The 18,412-nt window shown below is 34.6% G+C and overlaps 1 long non-coding RNA gene across 1 annotated transcript; it reads left to right on the top strand.

The window, feature by feature from the left end:
- Positions 1–6,654: 6,654 nt before the first annotated feature.
- Positions 6,655–9,397, top strand: LOC113498320. The gene is made up of 2 exons (XR_003400980.1): positions 6,655–6,834; positions 8,557–9,397. It is a non-coding gene; the product is annotated as an uncharacterized LOC113498320 (long non-coding RNA).
- Positions 9,398–18,412: the final 9,015 nt, after the last annotated feature.

The following is an 18,412-nucleotide window of genomic DNA, read 5'->3' as shown; positions in this document are numbered from 1 at the left end:
TTATTAGTCAGGTAGGTTAAAACAATACTATTTCATAAAGTCAATAAAAAATGTCTGGAAGTGGAACAACACATTGACAGACAGCATAATTGAAAATAATCATGGTTCTTCTTGGGAAGCTATTTATGAGATATTTTTTTATAACTGACTTTTGTCACATAAACATAAATTTTGGAAAGAAGATGAAGCGACCGTATTTTGTCTGCTTCGAATTCAAATTCTAAATCTATTTTCGGTAAACATCCATAACAAATTGAATTCAAACTTTTTGGTCATAATTTGACATCGTAGCTACTTATCCCATAAAGGATTATAATCGTGAGTCCCTTACTCGCTTAGAAGCACAAAAATAACCAGTTTCTCCCAACGATCTCTCCAACCTGGGCGGTATGATAAGCGACTGATTTACGTAACATTTTTTCTTTTATTTCTAAATTAGCATGAGAACAAATTGGATTCTTAGTATCACGATCTCTTTTCATATCGGGAACATGAACTATAAGAACATAACTAAATGTCTACCATATTTAAAGTAATAGTTTGACAGCATCGCATAAATTATTCCGATGTAAATCCCTTGGAAAAATGTTTACCATTAATAATATTTATGTTTAATATAAAAGCTTGAGAGTCATTGATGTGAATATCTCATAGCAAATTACTTGTAGTAGCGCGTGCCATTCACAGCCACAAATTCCTCGTATAAAATCACTGTACGAATATTAAATTATGTCAAAGCACACGATTTACATATTCATATAGTCAGGGCTTAAGCGAAGTCAGCTTCATTTTTGTTTATTGCGTACTTACAAACCCTAGCATTAGTAGGCAGATACACTTTCAGAAAATCCATTAGTGTACCCATCGCCGTACTGTAATCAAATAACCAGTTCTAGTCTAAAGGAATAAGTAATTCATAAAAACGTCCCCTGAGTTAGGTCTTATATCAATATAATTATATCTTCAGACTTCGCGTTATAGTTTATCTTGAAAGCACTGGAGGCAATGTATCCATTTTCTTATAAAGTTCTTTACAATGTAACCGCAGAATCGCCTTAAGCTACTAAATGCTACTATAGACATAAAATATAATGCTTTTTGTGTCTTTACTAGGCGACGTTTGACGCTAGCTGAATCTGTCTTTAATCTAATGGCATTAAGGTTTAGAATGGATTGTTTTCGATCTACAATACTTCGAACAATTTGTTAGGGTAAGTTTACACAGGACCCGAAGTGCAACGTCGGGACAAACATTAAGCTTTGTGCTGCTCATGGAAAGGGTAAATATTGACCCTTTACTTCGGGGAAAAATGCGTTTAGACAACAGGCGAGCCGCTGTGTACTGTTTTAGTTATTGGTATTAGGTTTGGGTGCTCTTCAATGCTCACGGCTATTGTTGCCGCCTATCACATCATTGTTTAAGCTCCTTTTGCGGCGTTTAAACGCCCGCCGACATTGATGCTACGAAACTGATCGAGCATTAATTATCGAAGCAATAAAATTCGGTTCATGTTTGTTTTGAACGGTAGTCGTGAAGTTGCCCTTAATGGTTTTGGGTTAACCTCGAAAAGGGTGCATTATCATAGCTCGGTATTTCTTATCGTGAATATAAAACTTGTTTAGCAAGCGACTATGAGGTAATCTGGCGGTCGTGACTTAGATTAAAAAATGTATCTTGAAAATATGGTTTTATTTATGTTCGTCGGTTGTGTGAAATGTTTGACAAGCATTTAGATTAAAGATTACAGGATTCTAGAACTTTTTGCTCTTGTAAATTAGTCTACAGCTCTTTGACCTTAAAAATCAAGATTCGAATTTAGATATAAGTTTCAAATTACAGCAAAAACGTGAAAAAACTTCCTACATTTTACATCGCACCTTTTCAAGTCATCATGGGCTATCAAAGTGCAGTTGACAGTCGCCGACGATTTCCTCAATGTCCCGCTAATCGCCATTTTCCCTCCGTTATGTGGTTTACAATCCGCTGGACTATAAACTTGTGAGCCAGCTCATTGTGCTCAGACAAAGGTGAGTCTTCGGGGGCTGGCTAGATTGTTATGTTCGGCCTTTGCGTATGTATGCTAAATGGTTGGATTGTTTCCGACGGTAGGATGACCATGCGCTCTTAATGTAAAACAGGATAGAAAAATAATTTTGAAAGTTACAAACCATTTCAATAATACTTAAACATTTAAGTTGTTGGTGATATAATTAAGACATGTTATTGGGAACTACTTGTTTTATCCTTATTTTTTTGAATACAAATTGTTTACAACAACATAGGCAAATGTCACGCTGAACTTTGTAATGTTGTTCATAAATAGCTACATACCTTCCGAGTAATGTCTTGAGAATGTAATAAGCTGTTTTTGTGCAACTAATGGTCCATCTAACGACCTTTGACAGCGAGATTTGACAGTCATAGACTGGGAGTCTAAACTATGTTATAATGTTTGAAAGATTCTACACAACCTGAAAACTTTAAGTAAGTTAACGAGTAAGTTTTATCCATTTATCAAGTTCCTATTTCACCTAAATAAAAAGCGTTCAAGCAAAATTGAAAACAGACCACTGTTAATCCTACACAGATCACAACAGAATTTGTACCCAGGAATCCTCAAAGAATGGTCTTCCTAAAAACGCAAGGAGTGCATCGCGAGTGTCATAAACCCGGTCACCTACACAATATAAAGCGACAGTGCCCATTCACACTGACATCCTAAAATATTTATCGTCTACCTATGATATGGCATTACGATAGGAGCCTTTGTGCAGCCCACAGTATTGTAAAATGTCCTAATGATATTAGAATAATGTTGCACCTTAAATTGTACAGTATCTTCTGTTTAACGACGGAAGTAATGTTATAAGTAAAATATCAAGGTTTATAACAAGTATAGTAATTTACTACGTCGATAGTAAAAGGAGAGCGATCATTTTTCTCTACTTTTTATCGATTTAAAATACAAATTAGAATCGAATATATAAAATGCACTTGACCGAAAAAATCCCTACTTGTTTCTAACTCAAAAGTCCACCAACCTACCTACAGGGATTATGAATTCAGAACAAACAGCAAAACTTTCCAAAAAACCAGAAGGTCAAAATAAAGTCAGCAATAACAATAGGGGCGAGACTATGACCATTAATCAAATATAAAATCCAAATTCAGCTAATATAATTTCTTAAGAGAAAAACCTAATAATAATTTGCCCGACCCGTAATCGAACCTTAGACCCCACACTCGCACAGTCGCTACTGCTAATGACGAGCTATGTTTTTGTATCAATATGCAAATTAACCTATCATTTGTTGGTGCATATAAATATGCAACTGACTGAGTATACAAGAAAAGGGAGGCTTTTGCCCTTCAGTAGGACAATACGGGCTCGTAAAGTGTTTATGATTATACACAACCTTTAGTTGACTTGACTGGTAGTCGGTAGATTATATAAAAGGCAACGAATATAAAAAGATTAAATTTAAATGAACATGTAGTATGCACGTCTGGAAGTAGGGGAAAACAGTAATTATTCTTCTTGTCTAATACTTTCATTTTTTTTGGCATTGAGATCGAATTAAAAATTCTTAACAAAGTCAAAATGCATTTTTTTGCTTTTATTTTTAAACGTCATAATACGCAGTGTCGTAGTAGGTATGTAACCTACGAATTGCTATTTGCACGGTTCCAAAATGTCATTCCCATTGAGGACAACCGTCGAGAAATTCCGTAGGTGACTCTTTTAAAAAATAAAAAAAAGATACAATCATTTTCAAGTTCACCGATATGAATACATAGTTTGGATCACTATAATCAAAGGATTCTCGTAGATAATCTGAGAATATTGCTAATATTAAGTCAAAACTGTCAATGTAAGTGTTACATAGACATCCTGCCCGTAATTACTATCCCACCAAAAACATTAAATGTAAAAAAATGCCAAGTCTCTCGATGCAGTCTTTCCATCGTAAAAAGTTTTGAGATCTCATAGAAGCCAAGTCCTATTCAAAATATTTTGTAGTTATAAATCAACATTTAGTAATTGTATCAATAGTTTTCTTTATATTATAATTATAGTGACTTGGCAATGAGCACAAGAAGAAACAAATAAAACGGCATATTTGTAGGAGTTGAAAGTTACACACACCGCATGCGTAAACATTAATATCACAAAATTAATTTTCTTTTGGTTTATCCGTGTCGTCCCAACCGAATTTCGGCAACGGCAGTCAGTCTTAGTGTACTCTCGATTCATTTACTTTCATAAAGCGATGGCCCGTAAGGTATTCTTAATTATTGTATTGGAGCATGTAGTCGGTAGTGACCATCATGATTCACACATAACAAATAATCTGATCACTGGTCTCGTCAGTAACATTTGCACATAATTCCAGGCATCAAGCAGCTTTTAATTTGTGCTCATTGCCAAGTCACTATAATTATAATATAAAGAAAACTATTGATACAATTACTAAATGTTGATTTATAACTACAAAATATTTTGAATAGGACTTGGCTTCTATGAGATCTCAAAACTTTTTACGATGGAAAGACTGCATCGAGAGACTTGGCATTTTTTTACATTTAATGTTTTTGGTGGGATCTCATTTATTTTTTGTAAGTGTATTTCTTTCTTTTTTTTTAGGTGTCATAATTTCTAGGACTTCAGCTACTGCTTTGCTTAGAACCCATTCTCTATCTCTATCTCTTTTGTTTCTTCTCTGAGACTTCGTTACTTCTAATGTAAACAAGCTTAAACTTATATATATATGCATATATATATCTACTAACTTACAAACTATAGCTAAACTAAACTAAATAACACGTAAAGTTCTCCGAATATCAATTATCACTACAATATTTTTTAGTTTCGAAATGGTTTTTCATAGACAGGTGGCGCTATCAAATGAAAATTATCGAATTATTCTGAAGTGCTACTTAGACTGCGCTTTGTAACGAAACCATAGCGCGATTCAGACACGTACAACGCCATCTATCGAGCGCGCATACAATATTTATCGCAATACAATGGAGTTTTAGCTTTATTAATTTAATGAATTATGAATTTTATGTATTAATTTGTATTAATGATAGTCTGTGTATTACATTTATATTATTCTTTTCTATTCTATGTATGTATTCATCCAATTGAATAGGTACTTAAACAACGAACAAAGTTAACAATGCAGTCAAAATCCATACATAATGTTCTTGCCAAACCGCAAATATAAAATTGTTTTCTATGGCATATTATTTTTTAATGTTTTTATAATTTTTCCTTTATATGTGGCTAAGGACCTATCTTGGTGCAAAATTTGAAGTTTCTAAGTCTGCTAGAAGTACCTTAGATTTTTGATGATCTGTCAGTGAGTCAGTGAGTGACAAAATGGTGTAACTTTGATCGACCGTAACTCCTAAACCATTAATTCAATTGGCATGTAATTTCGAACTTAAGCTTGTTCTAATGCCTACTATTATTCCCCGAAAAGCTAAACTCCTAGCTTTGTCCACGTCGAAGATACAGGGGGGGCGAAACAGCCGCGAATCGCTTCGAGAAAAGATGGTACGGCCGTGCCCGTTTTGCTCGAGACTTGGCAGGGGCACTGCCGTGCCCTCAGATTTCCGTTACACATGATGACTTAATTACAAACAGTGTTAGTGTCAGAGCTATTCATGTAACAGTTTTTATCGCCTGTTCTGTGTACCATGAACGCCAAATTCTCAATCCCGTATCAAATTTCATAAGGTGTTAAAGACTTGCTTTAAAAACCAACACATTTTTTACGCTCAATTTATATCATCCATTTACATACATATATTAAAAACATGTATTCTAAATTAGATTTATACTGCGATTTTAACTGATATGAAATTGATAAGCATCATAAACTTTTAAAGTTACGCGTTTAGGCGTTATTAAAGGAAACACATAATTAAATATAAGAATGAAGTTGTAAATTTTGTTGCATATAAATTTTGTTTTGCGTTAATGTCAGAGACTGATCGGGTTGTCTGTAGGTGCTTGTTACAATAAATATTATATGATCTATGCCTATTTAAATTTTATTAGCTTCAAAATCTATGGGATTTTATGAGAATTGAAATACGACACTGCTTGAATAAATTGAAAAAAAAAACCATTCTAACCATTTTGTATCAAATTGTATTAATTCTGAACAATCGATTAAATTTAGTATATGCAAAGTATGTAAGCAGTTAGAATTTTTTAGCATAGTAAATATTTAGAAGTTTACGTCATTTATAAATTCAACCTTTTTGAACGTTGATATCTTTTCTTCGGCGAATCTTTTCGTTGATAAATGCAATATCCCTTCTTCGGATGTTTCTAAATTAATTTTAAAGGTATCAGAAGAAACATTTATTATGATTTGTAGAGCAAAAGACTGATATACTTTTCGAATATTTTTTTCTTTTGATCGTTACATTTGCAACAATAAAACTAGTAAATTGACGTTAACGTGAATAAAATTGTTAAAATGCGAGTCCGACTCACGACGCTGAGGCCTGAGGGTTCCATTCAAATAGGCTACAGAAGATATTTTAAAAACAATTTGGTCACCTATGAAATTTATAACTGTACGAAACGTTGCTTCACCTCGATTTTTATTATTTACTATTTAAAGTATGTAGCCATAAAGAGATATTATTATAAATTAAATGAATGATTGATGCTGTCTGTTCACCAGGTTATAATAGTAAAAGGGAGTCGAACGAATTGGAGGAAAACTACAGTCTCTCAATTTGTTTATCGCCCGGTATTAGCAAGTAACTACAAAAGTGACAACCCTATGGATCTCCACTGCAGCTACGCGGTAAAGTATTATAGAAAGTGACGTTCAAAAACAGTAATTAGTTAAAAAGCATATCTTAATCCATCATTGTATGTTCTTTAAAGTTGCTAAATGTTATATCAACTTAAACCTCCTTCAATCAGACGACTCTGCTACAATAGTATTTTAATTAAAATATAAGACATTCGTTTAAAAACATTCTTATTTTAGTTTAGATAGAAATAAACGATTCTGAAATGCTCGATTCGATCCGTTGAGCAATATGTTAGGGCTGAGCATCACTTTGAAGATAAATTTACAAATGGCGGCGACGCTGTGTGTTGACAGCGCGCATGCGCAACGCAGACGCATTGTCGCAGCTGTGGTTGACTTGCTGACTAAATATAATAAGGATTATATCAAACAAATTCATAGAAATTTGGGTTACAGGTTAATACATTGCGCTTGCCTTTGAAAGAATCCCTTTGATTCCGTCTGTTTGACTTCAAAGATGTTTTTGTAGAGTTGTGTTTGAGCTTTGTTTGATAAACTAAAAAAAGGATGCTAAAAGTATTTTGATCTTATTTCAACATCTAACTTTCGTTACACAGACGGATGGTTATAATTGTTAAGCGCATCTTTCTTGCGCCTCCAAAATTTTGTCCGTCATTATCATTTTTTTGCTTTTACACAACGCCATCTAGTCCAGGCAAAGGTTTCTGCCCTGGTGGGAATCGAACCCTCGATCTCTGGTACAGCAGTCAGGGCCACTAACCACTAGACTGGCAGTCAAAAGTTACTAATCAATTGCAAGAAAGCTTTACAGTCTGTATTCTCGGATATGAAACTTAAACTAAATATCATTTATGAAAACACAAAACATTTTCGGTTGCAGCTTTATGTATGAACTATATGAAAAGTTATACCTGTCGACGCAGTGCTGACTGGATTTTTAAATGAGCCGTCGAGTCTCACCCCCACGTGAATTCCAGTTGCTGCCGGTGTATTCGGCCTCAAAATGAGTCATAATTAAAAATACGAAAATGTTTTTTTGAATAATGTAACACTTCTCCATGACTGCGTCTAAATTCAGTGAGACGATCTGTCGCGCTATTCACATATGGTAATGACATCCAGAAATAAAATTTAAAGTAGGTATATATACAAAGAACGAACGAAACTTTAAAAGTTCCAAACATAGATAAGTAAAAGGAAGCGCATGTAGAGGAAACGATTTTTTAAATTCGTGTTTTTTAGATAAAAATACGTATCTATTTATGGTAATAGTTTGAAGTCAGCGAGCCGGTGTGTTACCTGTCAGGCCGCGTCTAAACCGATATTTGTTACGCGACTGACTCTCGTTTAGTGCTGACACATTGACTATTATTTCCATGAATAAAAAGTGACTTGACCGTTCCCGTTGTCATTCGGGAGCTGGTATAATAAGCAGGAATTTACATTTCATCGGCTCATACGTCCCTCCGTTGTTTCTTGCGTTTTAAATTTTAAATTTATCCTTCTTTACTGCGGTGCATCGACTATATTATCTAGAAAATATTTAAAATCAAGACGGAAAATAATGGTTGCATAACTTAAAAAATTCGTCATTATAACGAGTAAAGTGGCCGCGTTCTACGCTCATTAATTACATACTCATTTATGCATGTAGAGTTGAGTTTGAAGACCCACCCGCGCCATCGTCGCTGCCCTTTAATGAATTTTTAACAAAAACTTAATTAAAAATCGTATCTCGCGTGTTCGAAGGAAATGAACTCATTCTTTGGACTCGCTGACTGACGGGCGAACTGACGGGCCCGTCATTATGCGGAGCGACCACTGTATCCGGACCTGCAGTGCCCCTCGCTGCATACAGAAAATTGTGGCCCCGGGCAGATTCAACGTGCAGTCAAAGGTCAACTTGCACTGGTACAGTTGTATGTTTTGGAAATTTTGTAGTTGACGAGGTATGCGGTAAATGTTATTACGCAGGTAATTATTAATTATATTGGTTCATGTAATGTTAACTTTGGTTCATTGTAAATTTACGCTTAATAATACGAATGCGTTCAGGTTTTGTTCATAAAGTCGATAAGATTTTAATAATTTTAATGTGCACTGAACATAATGAAAATAAAAGGTTATGGTTGAAGTACAAAGTAACATTACAATGTTTGAGTCAACACTATATTAAACAGAATGTTATGAGAATCACTACCACAAAAGGGGAAGAACAATGAGCATCTTCAAAAACCAATACGAAGAAGTAAATATAAACTCATACGGAGCATACAGGTTTTGATGGTAATTCAAATATTCTATTGTATTCGAATCATATCGCATACATCGGTACGCAGGGCTTGTAAACATTTTTTCACGTCCACTCTAGGTGTATTGAGGTGGCAAAAAGTGTAAAAAATCTCGCATGTAGGTATGAAGACGCTGGCTTCAACAAAACCAACACGGGGCGGCCACAAATTGGCGGTTCAGCGAGACGGGCACGTCGTGACCGAGCCGCCGCGCCGCCGCGCCGCGGGCGCATCGCCGGCTGCGGACACGCCACGAGCGGAGCGGGCAGCGGACAGCTTGCATCTGTGGAATAAGGTGAGAGAGATAGATAGAGAAATTTTATTGACAAATGTTTATGTACACATGCAAAAATCTGTAATTGTCTATGAATAATATGAAAAAAATATTGTAATATAGGTACTCGGTACAGTTAAAATGTTTTGTTTCCTCTGGGTTAGAGGCGGTTAACATGCGGCAATTTTTACAGTTTAATTACTGTTTTTTTCAAGTAGTCCTACGGAAAAACTTAGATTAGAAAGTAGGTTAGTTCTGTCTACGCCAACAAGAATTTATGGCCAACAATTCAAACGTCGGTAGGCAAAATTTGCATCGGTATACGCAATCAATTTAATATCAAAATACAAAGCTAACAAGCCAGATCGAATTCAGCCCTATAAAATATACCTCGTTATAACATCGTCCTTGTAATTCAAAAAGCGCAAAATTATTTATTACGTGGTCATAAATTGTATTAATAGACAGCGCAATAAGCTCGCACCCTTACGAGTCCAGTACGATTATTTGCTCAGTAATGGTAGAAATCCATTAAACAAGCTCCTTTTAGTGATTGAACAAGTACAAAGACTAGAATGCATTTTTGAATTGCATGTAGCCAATTTACAGACACTAAATTGCATAGCTTGGAAATGTAAATTTTTGTACTATTTTGCGTGTTGCAAAATTAATTTAAGTGCTGAATTATATTCAATTCATTTTATTAAATTGATTATTGTGGGAACATTCCTAAATAATATTCGAACTAATTAACAAAGAACACAACTTCTCAAATATTAGAAAAAAACTAACTAAAATATGAGTAAGTCACATTGCTCGTAAATACAAAAAATAAATGAATGACGATTTCCCTCTTCACCCATAAGAACATAAATTTTAAATTTATAACAAAATCTATCCTCTCTGTAAATAACACTTTTGTCAACGATGAAGCGTTGAATGTCTTTCATATAAATCTCGCATTATTCTGACAATACCAGCCGTAGATGATGATAGTAATTTTTTAAGTACTGTTTTACTACCCACACAGTCACGGCTAGGCTTTCTGACCCCTGGCTATGGAAATACCGGCTTTCCACTATCAACACTATATTACCCTTTTTCAAACCTTTCGCTGTTTGGTAGGTTTCTATTGTGAACTTTGTCATTTGGATTCATTGAGGTGAGTTAAAAGAAGGCGCTTGCCGAATTTCAAAAGAGGTTTTTGTGTTTTTTTTAGAATCGGGCGGTAAATGTCCATGTGGATTTTCATTATCATTATCCCATTGCATATCTGACCTTTTATTATTTTATTTTTCTGATATTAGCGCTACACGTCGACTTTCTTCCGTTTGATATCGATACCAATGCCAGTTACCCACATACAAGATGGCAAAAATTATCTGAATTTGTATTTTAAGTTCTTAAAATGTGACAGTCCCTCATATAAACTTGAGAGAAGTGTACCGAAGTTTTTGCAGTAAGTGACCGGAGTAACGCGAAGTATTTCAATTTGAGCTGCTCACTTTAAAAACCAGTTTTGTTTTCGCTTTAACGCCCATGACTTCCCATCCTTGTCCGGCATCATACTAAAATTTATCGTCGATAGAAAATATTATGGGAACTTAGTCACAGTGTCGGCTTTATTTCGCAAGAAATGTCTCGATAATTTAGTGGGCTGTTAGATGTATAAGGCGATAAAATACTCATTTCTTCTTACGGTTTTCTGTCACGCTAGTAGTTAAACAATATTTATGAACAGAGACGAATCTTTTATTGTCGACTGCAGAAGTGAGGAGGTTTAAATGATGAAAGATATTACTTACGTTGACTTTCCGTTGACGACAATGTTTGTGTCTTATGCATTTACTTCGAAACTCGTCCAGTTCGGAACAACTTAAAAGAAACACAAAAAGATCTTCCTATAGTAGGAATAAAGAAAACCGGTGTCCACTGCGGCCATCTGTTTCAAAACAACGATTATTCCATGATAAAACGGAAGCAAAGAGATAACCCATAACAGTCTAAGAATCAGATCTCCTTTTATTTTATAGCAAGGTCACTTACAAATTGTTCATCGCGGGATTAGGATGTCATGACCTCGCTTTCAGAATCCAATCGGCCGTGCTCAAAATATGCGCGAGTTAAGCCACTATTAGCATAATTTCTGTGTGGCCGTGTGTGGTCAAAAAAAAGGGAAAATTGTTCGCTGTTGTGTTTATTGTGGAGATGGCATTTCCATTCCAGAGGAACTGTAAATCGTGTACCTTTGAATTTTTAAACCCTTAAGTCATTTTGTTTTGAGCAGAAAAGTTATGCCATAAATGAGATCCTGATGATAGTAAAAACAACGCAGTATAATGTCATGTAATAACATTTTAGGCTACGTAGGCATAGCAGGTTTGCGTCTTTTTTATTACGTGGACCGTGCCTACATCCGGTTGTTACATAAATCGATTCTTTCAAATGGCTATTCACTTCTCTAACATTAAAATTAGTTCCACCGCTTATTAATGTAACCGTTGGTAGCACGCGTGTTTTAAAACTCATCAGAAGGATGCTACAAAATCGTCACGAAACTAGCAAAAACGTTCACATACATTGCGTAAACTGTTCCATTACAGTTTGATTACGGGCACGCAACGAGCAGGGTTTTGTATACTAAAAAAAACGGCCTGCGATCGTCACCGGACTTCATTTACATATAGCGCACATAAATTCTCGTTTGTAAGAACACACTGGCACTTTTATTGTGCAGTCTTCGTTCGGAGCAAAAAACTGACAGTTTTTTTAACGAGATAGACCACCGCTACATGACGACCTCTGATCGCGTCTATACAAATATTAATTCTTCGCATGTTGAAGCAGTGAACTAATCGTTTTTTATTGGTCACGGCGCTTGTACGCTCGTGAGCTTTTTATGTGGGAGGTATTGATTCTATAGGCAATTTGACGTGTATGGATATGCATGGAATAAGTATTACTTGTGTATCTGATTTAATACCCTCTCCACATTGAAAAGAGCGCAAGTCTCCGAGTGTGGGATTTTTATTTAGATTCCTGATTCGAACCGAAGCTAAATTATATTGAATTGCCACGCTAAGGACTAAAGTGTGAGATAAAGTGCGAGATAATACTTCTTAATGCGATTTTAACACAGTTATCACTTGTCAGCACTTCGAACAAATTGTTTGCCAACTTAAAAAGAAGATCGTAATATCGGACACATGTCCTGATATCTAAGCGCAATATAAACGTTTGTTGTTTTTGGTATGCTGATAAGAAGCACTTTAGTGATCCCTTTCCTTTGAGGTTTATTTGGGTTTCGTGAAATGATATAAGTAATGTAATGGAGCAAATATTGTTCGATACGAGTTTCGGGCTATTGTTTAAATATTTCGAGTATTTGTGTAAACAATATAACCGGCGTGCGTTTACATTGGCGAGCTCGTAAACGACAAACGGGCGATGTTCATCGGAAACAGTAAACATTATTTAATTTTATAAATACAGGCTGCGTACGCTGCGGGTCGCGGAATGGACGTTTCCACAATTCCAGTCAGCGAGAACAGCTCTCGTATTTTACATTTGATCATCAAAAACGTTGTAAAATTGATTTACAACAACCTCAGAGTGATTGCAGCGTCAATACATGAACGGGAATGCTAAAATTGTATGAGATATTCAATGGAAGCTCATTCATTTGTTAATTTTGTACGCCGCCGTAATATTTAGTGGCAGTAAATATTATGGCCATAAAGCGGTCCAGAATGCTCTTAATATTTAACTCCCGTTATTTTAGATGACATATTTTTATGTTTTATGGTTTAAATTACGATTGTAGGAAGTTATGACACGCTTTGGTGCAATATTGTTTATAAACATTGCAGTCGTATAACATAACTATGTCAAGGAGTTGATGTTAGAGGATTAAATGTCTTTATTCTCGTCACAACAACTTCCTAAGCAGTCGCTATAAACTTTTATGGCATTAAAAATACTTAATAGTGGCTTGGGAATTTGCAGTATCAGTGCTATATACAAAGATACGAATAAAATTTAAAAAAATCAGAGAACTCCAACTTGATAGTTTTTTTCTTTACGAACCTATAAAGTATGGGAATTTTGGGCCTGTAACAAACTGTACCCACGCTGCAAGAGAAATTCTATTGTTCTGAGTCGTTGTTTTAAAGAAGAAATAAAAACATTTATTAGAGTAGATTCGAAGTTTAAATAATATTGAAGAGATTCCTCTGGGCCCGCGGGTTCGACCACGGCGGTCTGTATGCGTACCCTATAATCAACGAGAGTTTTTTCTCTGGTGTGGGAGCTTGTCGATTGTGATTCTAAAATAAATCAATAATATGTTTAGTATTTTAGGCAGTGTTATTCGAGAAACATCATTAGTCATTTATTATTCCTTTTCGAGTTAGAAACACGTTGGAATTTTGGTGAGTGATGTCGCTTATGCTCGTGTTGATTGTCAATTGTCAGAATTTTAATGTTGTGATTTGGATACACGAACGTTCGATATCTGTAATTTTTTGTCTCATGTCATAAAAACTATAGCGATTTTTTAAACAGTTTCGCATCATTAGAGCTCGATAGATTCCGCTATTTAGAATGGCTGATGAATGAATGGAAATTGAATTAAAATTACAATATTTGCATTCTCCTAAGCATTTCATAACAGTAAGTGAAAATTGGGGGTTGAAAACTCGTACTGAATTTCCCATGACTGTGTTGGTGAAATGCTTAGGAAACGGGACCCTGTTTTTGAGTCAGTTTTTGGGTCAAAATTATCTTCGTGTATTAAATCACTTTCCTATTTAAGCACTTCATCCATACTGGTCTAAAAATTGCTCGAAATTGATGCTTATTTGATTTATATAACGTATCCGCTTTGTATAACTTTTATCATTGACTTCAAAAACAAATCCATGTTGTTTGTTAACAAAGATTGTTTCTAATGTTTTCTTTCAATAAACAAAAGTGGAGACCACGTTGTCGTTGTCTGGCAGTCACATCTGTTGTGTGATCGCTTGTTCGAATCAGGAACAGTTTTATGAGGGTATAAATACTGGACGATCTGTCCTCGTGTCCCAACTCCGCGAAAGGTTGCCTTTATTATGTACTGTGCGAATGATATGGGTGCAGTGAAAGGGAGAATAAAGAGTGAATTTATGTAATGAGATAGTTCTTGAGACATTTGATTGAATTAAGATAAGTCTTAATTTTTATTTTCTGTTTTTTTTTTATTTACCTCTTGAAATTTCACTTTGATAAAACAGGGATTATCGAGTATCGACATCTATCTATCTATATCAATAAATTCATTTATTTTATTTAATAACTTTAAGAAATCCTAAATGAACTGTAGGTATCTAATATCAATTGAGTGTAGACCTAAGTTTATATTAACAAAAAAAGTTTACATCAAAGTATACACAAACTTTTTACAAAGCAGCATTTTCGCAACGCAGAAAAATAAAAGATTCGTCTAGTTTCCTTTTACAAACCGACAATATCCGATCAAATACGAAGGGATACGATTTGATACGATTTCACACGACAAACGAAATGGTTAGTATTTCTGCTCGCTCCAATGAAGTGAGCGTAGTTTAGCGAAAAAGATTTTGTCTCGACGATTTCAGATTTAAGTGAAACTTGTAGCTTGTCGTTGGTCGCGTGTAGGTGTGTATTGTATTAAGATCCTTAAGATGTCTAATATTTTTGAGTAAAAAATTGTTCATGTAAAGATCGGTTGGCAATTGAAGGTTTGTAAAGTTTTGTCGTCGTTGAGGTTCAGATTGTTTAGATACGCTTGTATTTTCAAGTCGATTTCTTGGATTTGTTTTTCTTTGAATACTTTTCACTTAGTAAATTCATAGCTAAACAATACTTGAGTTACGAGTAGATTTTTGTAGTGATCATACTTAAAATGATTTTTACAAAAATGTTGTAACTGTAGGCGGAAAGCCAAATACAAAGCCGGTTTGTACCATAATAGGCAATAAAAAAAAACATCTTGCATGCGTGTTGCCAGCTTAAAGGCCCGTTTACATAAGACTGTCATCATTCATGTGATAATAGTGTATCCATGTAAATTGTACACATTAGGTGATTCTCTCTGCTTCTTTTATTTTCTACAGAAGCACCGGCCAAATGTAATTAGTTAATATGAACGTATATTATATGGCAATACCAGTGTGGTCCCCAATTTTGAATAAATTCAAATTTCGAACACCTTGCTTGCACAAAAAATCACACGTAGGTATTATTCTAAAATATTGAAATTAAATTTGGTTATTTAATGTAAATGAGCTTGATTTAATTTTTGATTAAAAATATATTTTTAATATTATGACATTTTCTGTGAGAATTCTTATTTAATGTTTATTCATTTTTGAATTAGTGATTCAGTTTCTGATGTAAATATATATTTTAAATTATATTTATGTCATGTTGAGGAGTTTAATCAAAAATTTATGTAGAAGTCAGACTTAATGATTTAATATTTTAAAACATAAAACTTAGTTTTGTTTGCTCGTAAAGCTATTCGGTCTTCGTAATGTAGTTTACGACCAGGATAACGAGTGTTTCAAAAACTTCAAATAGTTTTTTAAGTACGTAAAGTCAATTAAAGGGAAAGCCGTTGTTTAATAAAAAATAGTTTTTACCGTAAATGTTATCTTATCCTAAACAAGGGTAATTACGATGCACTTAAAGTATGGACTCATGGTTTTATGAATACAGTCATAAAAACCTTAATGATATTATAGTGTTATTAAACAAACAAGATTGGTCGTGTAATAACTATATGAATGGGAGCCAGACTAACAAGACAAGCTTTAATTGGCGGTCCAGTGATAAAATCCGTTTGTATTGTTAGGTTGGTACGAGCGGAACCGGAGCGACTTGTAAGCTATTAAAAGCAAAACCTGTATCGTTACAGCCGAGCTGTTAATCACCGAATTATGAATCGCAATAAAATGATTCACTAAATCGAGAATATTATATAAATATTTGCAAGTCCAATGACGGCAGATTTTATTAGCGATGTTAAAAATAAAGGATGTCGATTAAAATTTCGTACCACGTCACTAAATTAACATTAATAACAACATTAATAAAGTAAGATTGTCTTGTACCGAAAGTTCCCAGTATTAAGGCCTTACACAGCACGATCAACGAACAAAATTTGTTTGTATCGGACGATTAAATTATTTTTTGGTCCTTCATGAAACACAGCCCTTATGCCTGTTGAAACATAATTTTGAATAATGAAACGCGTGTCGTTAATACATCACTCTGTTGGACAATAACACGGGACGCGTACAATGCGAGCGAAATTACATGCGGCTCATATTGACCGGCGCAAATAAATATTTTGAACTGACGTTTGGATTCGATTTTTTTTGGCCTTTTTGTTACTAAAGACAAAGGCAATATCCGCCCACGATGCCGGACGAAGGGCACCAAAAATTATTATGGACCGTGTTCACTTTCCGAAGCATTCCACGACTAATGATTTTGAAAGATACCCTCCCCTTGAATGTAAAACGACCCCGCCCCTCGAATGAATTGAAACACTGGCTGGAGATTTTTTATTTATATTTATAATTGTTGTTTTTTGACGACTGCTGGACGAACGGGGCGAAAACTCTTATTCTATTTTTGAAATCATTTATAGAATGAGAATTTTAGATGAATTATTGCTTCGGAAACTTTGTGCCTCCCACGAAAATTCGATTATACTGCCAAAGACAAGTTTTATATCTGTAATATATAAAAAATAATTATATAGGTAAGTTAATTGCAATTTTATGAAGCAAAAGTTACATCGCTTAATGGTTTTAACGAGCAGTTTCGTATGATATGTTAATAGTCTTTGAATAGTGTAGAGGATGGCATGTTTTGACATTTTAGCTGCGTTACATCTAAATCTCGGCTACACTTGCCCGACACCCACACGCTGCATGAATGTATTATGGCTGGCAGTGTCTCGTGCTAAGTATAATTTATAGGCATTATATATCAGTGTTATATTAACTAAGTAGCGACAGGATTAGTATTCATGTTAACTAATTTTATTGTGATTTAGGCAGTAGCAGCTACCATGTCTTTGTTGTCTGGTTAAACTAGTCACTTGGCATTTCGTGATCTAAATCTATTCTACAAAACAAAACAATATGCATTTATTAGTAATTTCGTCGTACATTATAATGAGCTTAGTAGAACCAAGTAGAGCTTAGATCTACGGAGTTTGACTTGCGACACTACCGCGTCAGCTCATGATCAAAGACTCCTGTTGTGCCCCGAACTAGTCGGGCGATTCCGACTTATACCCACGCGTCTGTAGACCATTGTATAATTTAAGTATATAAATACGTCATAATTCTAAAAATATGATTACTATAAGTTACACTAATTTGCGTCGTTGATGAGCGGATCTTGATCGTATCGTTATTTAGGTTTTGACTGAGAAGCGTGTAATTATTGATGCTTTTAGGATGTCATTATAATTTAATTAATGTTAAAAATATATATGAAGATATTCATGTCCTGTATATAAACTTCGGGATCATTTTTTACTTGTTAGTCACTAAATGGAGAGCCAGATTGTGTTTTGGTTTTTTATTGGTTTGTCCTGTATGTTTTACGAGTTAGTTTTTATTCTTGTCCGTGAGTAGCTAAATTTATTCATTAACTGCCTCATAACATGGAGTGATACGCAGGATAGTGTTTATTTTTTGGATTTGCTGTGCAAGACTATTTGCGCAAAAGAACCAAAGAGGATGTAAAAAAAAAACTGTCATAAATCTGAGATATTTTATAAGGGTTTTTCATCACAGTACCTAATCAAGGTCTATAAAAAATCTATCTTTAATTTGTCAAACTGTAGTTTCACATTTAATTCACAAAAAAAAAACAACAAAAAGCTCAACTCTAAAACAAACGAAAGTAGAGCAAAACTTTTTAAAATTCCAACAAAGCCTCGTGGACTATGGCATTAAAATCATAACAACTTCGTAACATGAACGCTCATAACTTTTTATAT

Source organism: Trichoplusia ni, chromosome 10 (genome assembly GCF_003590095.1).
Source record: "Trichoplusia ni isolate ovarian cell line Hi5 chromosome 10, tn1, whole genome shotgun sequence".
Lineage (NCBI taxonomy): Eukaryota > Metazoa > Arthropoda > Insecta > Lepidoptera > Noctuidae > Trichoplusia > Trichoplusia ni.
This window is presented reverse-complemented; position numbering and strand designations above follow the sequence as displayed.